The sequence below is a fragment of the Panicum virgatum genome, chromosome 4K (genome assembly GCF_016808335.1).
Source record: "Panicum virgatum strain AP13 chromosome 4K, P.virgatum_v5, whole genome shotgun sequence".
NCBI lineage: Eukaryota > Viridiplantae > Streptophyta > Magnoliopsida > Poales > Poaceae > Panicum > Panicum virgatum.
In genome coordinates, this window is record NC_053139.1 from 25,555,681 (window position 1) to 25,561,456 (window position 5,776).

The window sequence follows — 5,776 nt, forward strand, 5'->3', positions numbered from 1 at the left end:
TGCTCTAGCTAGCCACATATAATTGCATGAGATAACACACGCATGACCGTCGACCATGTTAAGCCATCATCATATGATCAAGGTTGTACATATCGGTCGTACGTGAACGGTGATTGTGACGACCCCATGGAGAATTTTTGTTCCCATGTGAAACTAATCATAGAACTTCCCCGGCCGGCTATACCTGAACGTATAATAATCACTGGCTGCGGCAACATTACGCATGGCACGGAATGGCCGCGTCGACTTATGCATCCCACATGCAGATATGACCTTTGTGCCATTAGATATGATCATCATAGAGGCCAGCCATTCCATAATACCAACGCATTATACCAATGAGCTCCCAGATTTAGTATTAAGAGCCTTAAGATGGTGCTATTTTTTCTGGAATCAACACTACAAGACAGTTCTGTTTTTTCTTCAAAAAGGGAAATTTTATTATATCAAGTAGTATTATATTGAGGTGATACAACAATGCTTGAATAAATTTCCAGCCTCTGCTAGAAAAGCACGCAGCCTATCAACGAAGAGAAGAAACATGCACTCTATTGACTATCAATCCGTAGAATAGATCGCCACCATGTGCCCAGGAAAAAAAATCTAAAAAAATCCTTGGTCATTTGTGCCAATCGCTGAGATAATCCAAGACAGCTCTGTATAGTATTAGGAATACCAGAACGAATTTCTTTTACAGAGGAAAATAAATTTGTAGTCTAGGATATCAAAAAGAAATGTAATGTTACTTGCTGGTAACCTTTGAAGCTATCTTTTTAATTGAATGTCATTGGAAAATTCCTTTTTTTTCTAGTCTAGATAAAAAAAAATCTTGGTTGCTCGAAAGTACACCAATGCAATCATCACAACGTGCAGTGTAGACTAGCGGGTCTGGCTGTCCGTTTTTTAGCTTGGTCTGCGGTAGAACGGTATGGCACTATACCACGGCCCAGAAATCCCAACAGATGTGTGTCGGCAAAAGTAGAACAACAGCGACGAACTATCAATCGGGAAAGTTCTGTAACAGTTGATCCGTCGGTAATTCAAGTTTCAACGACCGACCATCAGTCGATATTTCAACTTACATATATCATCAAATCATCTGTCGGCAATAGCTAGTATAGATCTCAAACTATCCGTCGGCAATTTTTCCTAGCCCACCGCTCAGATTCGCAGAACCTAATTGTATCATTCTTCTGCCCCGCTCGCGCGCCGCCATCTTCCCCAAATGTCCCCGCCGCCGCACGGTCGACCCCTCTCCCAAATCTCATGCATGCGCGCTCTCCCCAAATCCCCCAAAGTCCTTCGTGCTCTACCGCCTCGCGTCCTCTACTCCTCTCCCAAATCTCATACAGAGCCGCGCGCCGCTACCCGCCCAGTACTTCTCTCCCAAATCCATCCCACCTCCTCCGTCCGCTACTCACCAGGAGCCGCCGGCCGCCATGTCCAGGAGCCGCGCCGCTGCCCGCCCGCTGTTCCTGTTCCAAATCCACCCTGTGTCGCACCCGCCTGCCATTCACCGGAGCGGGAGACCGGGCAGCCCCGTCGGCCGCGGTGTCCGGGAGCCGCCGCATCGACCCACGGGAGAGCAGGAGGCACACCACCCACTGCTCGAGCTGCAAGAAACGCTGGACCCGTAGGAGGCTGCGGGCCGCGAGAGCGCGTGAGGGACCTGCGGGAGCCGGGGCGTGCCTTGTGCTCGCATCCGTGCGGGGGACCTCCCAGGAGGAGCAGATGCTGCACAGTATGGAACACATCCATTCGTGCGGGCGCAGAGCGCATCGATGGCGGCGGCCGCGAAGCCGCTTGGGGCCGCATCGATCCCCTTGTCTGCCTGACTGCCCGAGCCCTCATCACGCTCCATCTTTCAATCTCCATCAAGGTATTACTTTCCACTCCCTCCCCCTCCCCTACTTGGATTTTAGTAGATCTGGTTGCATTTGTAGTCCTGGATTCATATACGTATGCTTGTTGATTTGCGGACATGCACAATAATAGGTATAACAGTAGTGTGTATAGCAGATCTCATTTCATTATTCTGAATGAACATTTGGTGCCGAAACATTTGGTTTGCAAATTACTTGTAACACATGTTGGTTGAGCATTCCGTGAGCTGAACTATAAGCATTTCATATATACCGAATTTTGTTGATGGAACTGAATACATGGGTAACAGATACTTACTGACAAGGAATGAGGAGAACAAGGAAAAACGATCTTGGTCATGCACCTCTGGAAGAAATGGCCAGGTATGACATCCCATTAACTCTTGCATTACTAGATTGTACAACTGAAACTGTAACTTATGGTATAACTGCCCTATTTAATTTTCTACCAAAACGTGCAGTGTTCGATCATATTTAGCTTGCCGAAGGACCAGCTGCAGTTGGCAAACAATATCTGTTCAAACTTGATTATACTGTAAACAAACTAGGTATGGTTTTTGCAATTTGTCATAGTTTTCAGCGTACCTACATGCTTATGTTCATGTGTGTGTACTCATAGCTTGTGTTGGTGTGTGTGTGTGTAACTGTGTATTTTGGGAGAGGGGATAAAGCCTATAAATTTTACACTTGATCATTATTCTCAGTTTGTTTGCATGCCTTTATCTTGGTTGATTTTCCCCAATTTCAACCATGCCGCAAAGGCATAACAGATGTTATAAGAGATGAGGATAATTTAAAGGGACACATTGTTATGGCTACACTGGTTATTCTTGTAACAAAAAAGACCCTCAATACTGATTTTGTATGTTTCTAATTATTTTTTCCCCTTCAAGGTGCGAGCACAAATGCCTGATCGCAGAGGGAGGGCATGCTTCTTTTGTCTACCAGTTCCAGCTCATTGAAATTGTGTTTCTTCTGAACTTCCTCGAGTTAAAACTAGGATCTCCAAGAGGATGCTTTATAAGGAGTCAAGTGCTTAGCTGTGTTCTTGGTATATATGTAGCTTTTTAGGTTGTGTTTATAGGCTAGGTCTTCTCTGCAGTTAAGTCTTTTGGCGTTTCTGAGCGCCTTTTGGTGTTTACTGTGATGGAAAATTTGACTGTATATGCTTCTTGTAATTTCTGGCTTATATGGAATCCTTTGTCTGCAGTTCTGGGAAAACATTGGACAACTAATATTTGTATGGGGGATCAATGCCAATGTTTGTATGCTCATATTGAATCTGTTGGCTTCAAATGAAAACCATCGGTCAAGTGTGTTTGTTTTGTATTGTTTCAAAAAATTGTTGTATGATCAATGAGAGATTAATTATATTATTTTCTATGGATTCTTAGCATTGGATTGTTGGTTGGTAAAGAAATTTAGCTACTTGCTGTCGGTCGGTAAAAAAGTTATAACAGATCATTGGTCGGGGATATGTATCAGTCGGTATATCTTAGTAGGGCAACACACCATCAGTTGGTATATCTTTGTCAGTCGGTATAAGTTATACCGACGCCACTTACAACGACAGAAACATGGTGTCGGCATACATTTATACCGACTGATGGTCCGTTGGTACAACGGCTTTTACCAACTGACGGTCAGTCGGTGTATCGGGGCTGTGGTATAGTGTGGTGGCGTGACAGTTAGTGATTCTCACTATCAAAACGATGATTTGAATCGATACGTATTCGCCTTCTGCCTGACTTTTCTACACATAATCGTGCGTAGTAATATAGGTCCGCAAAGGTTCACGAACGATGAACTGCACGCGGCAGCGCGCCTTGATTGACTGTCGGCCTGTGTGGAATTTTTGTTCCCCTGCATATGATGAAGCCAATCAGAGCTTCATTCCCCAGCCGGCTACCTGCAGGTAAATCATTGGCCGCGACAACATGGTTACAGCCGCGACACAGCTCTTCAACTCTGAACCGATCATCTATCCCACATGCAGATTTGACCTGTGAAACCCATTAGTATACACTAACCTATCAACTCGTGTAACTGCACAGACAAGTAAATTATAGTTTAAATTATAGTTTGTTTTATCTTTGTCCTAAACAAAATGCATCTAGTTTTGACTAAGTTCATGAAAAAATATAAACCAAGACATAATTTAGTCTTGATAGTGAACCTAGATTAATATTGTAGATATTCATGGATTTTTTCTATAAGCTTGATCAAACAAAAGGAAGTTTAACTTGTACAAACTAAAATGACTTATAGTTTGGAAGGAAGAGGTTAGTCAAATTGAGTTTTTATTCATGCATTATAATACACAGAATTTGAATATATTTTAACTCTTCCAAGTAAATATGTTTTAACATTATACATCGCAATCATGACTAATGCGCCAGTAAGCCCAGCTCTGTCCTAGTGCCGGTCATCTAGGTCAACACCACGACATACTGCTCATTGCAAAAGCATCAAATTTTATTTTTGGAAAGGATGACAGTTCTCTTTATACATAGACTTACACGGATGTCTGATTAGCTCTCTAATTTAAATAAGGAGACGATATGAGGAAATATAGTTAACGTAGATGTGAATGGTACTATTTTATAGACTTACATTTTTTTTGAATGGTCTCGAAAAAAAACTTACATTTTTGAAGTATCTAAATTAGGTTGGATCTAATTTTTCTTGAGCTCTTTTACAATGATTGTAAAGCACCGAAGGGTACTTTTAGATACTTTTACCTTAATTTTTTTCTAGCTATTGATCTATGGAAAGTATTTATAAAAAATAAATTAAATTAGTATTTGGTCTCACTTTTTGGTACTTGGTCCCATATTTTGGAATTACCGGATACTTTACCCTAGGTATTTCTGGGTACTTCCTACCACTGCTAGAAAACTGGGCATTCGTCCCTGCACGTTAGTACCGGTCGAACTTTTGACCGGTACTAACGGCGCCATTTTATACCGATAAAAAAATTGGAGCCTATTAGTACCGACTCGTGGCTCCAGCCGGTACTAAAGAGCCGGCACGAACACTGGCGCGCAACGGCTAGGAGCCATTTAGTACCGGCTGGTGGCTCCAGCCTGTACTAAATGAGAGATTTAGTACTGGCTGATGTCTCCAGCCAGTACTAACTTGCTCACTATAAATCAGCTCGCCTTCTTCCTCCCCGAGCCCGAGCCAACCATTTCTTCACCGAGCTCGAAGTGCTTCCATGGCGTGAGAGAGGAGGTGCCGCCCATTTTTTCAATTTTTGTGGGGATTTCACTCATCCAAGTGTGTCAAAGATTTGCAACTTCATCCTCTCTTGTTTGATGGTCTTTATTCTTTGTTTATTGCTCCATATTTAGAGAAATTTAGAATTTTTAGAAAGAGTGAGTATGAGCTTGACTTTTTTGATTTATACATTGTTTTGAGATGTATAGAACTAATAAATTGAACATAGAGAAGATTTATTAGATAGTTTGAATGTGCCTTATTTCTAATGATTTTTTTCAATTATTTTCAAATGTCATGGTTAGTTTGTTAGTTTGTTTCCTTTTAGGTAGATAATTTTTTTATTTTGCAAATTAATTTTATTCAGTACTTTTACATGTATAATGACGACATTAGTTTTATTCGTTAATTAATTTAGTTTAGTATTTGAACTGACATTAGAAACAAATGTTTATTTCTTAATGCGACTTTTACGTCGATTATTTTGACACTCTAATGATGTATTTATTCGGGCTCATATTGAAAACCATCGAGAAGTTAAAAAAATCTTTGTTTTCATTATGGTTTACAATTTATGTTTTTATTTTAATTCTAATAATTCATTCATTTTTTTACATTTATTTGATTAGTGTACTGAAATTAGTTTTGTTTCTTAATGAGACATATAATGGACC

At 41.0% G+C, this 5,776-nt stretch overlaps 1 long non-coding RNA gene across 1 annotated transcript; it reads left to right on the forward strand.

Annotated features, from left to right (window-relative positions):
* The first annotated feature begins 1,239 nt into the window (after positions 1-1,239).
* Positions 1,240-3,279, forward strand: LOC120703554. The gene is made up of 4 exons (XR_005687076.1): positions 1,240-1,879; positions 2,174-2,246; positions 2,345-2,431; positions 2,777-3,279. It is a non-coding gene; the product is annotated as an uncharacterized LOC120703554 (long non-coding RNA).
* The last annotated feature ends 2,497 nt before the right edge of the window (positions 3,280-5,776 follow it).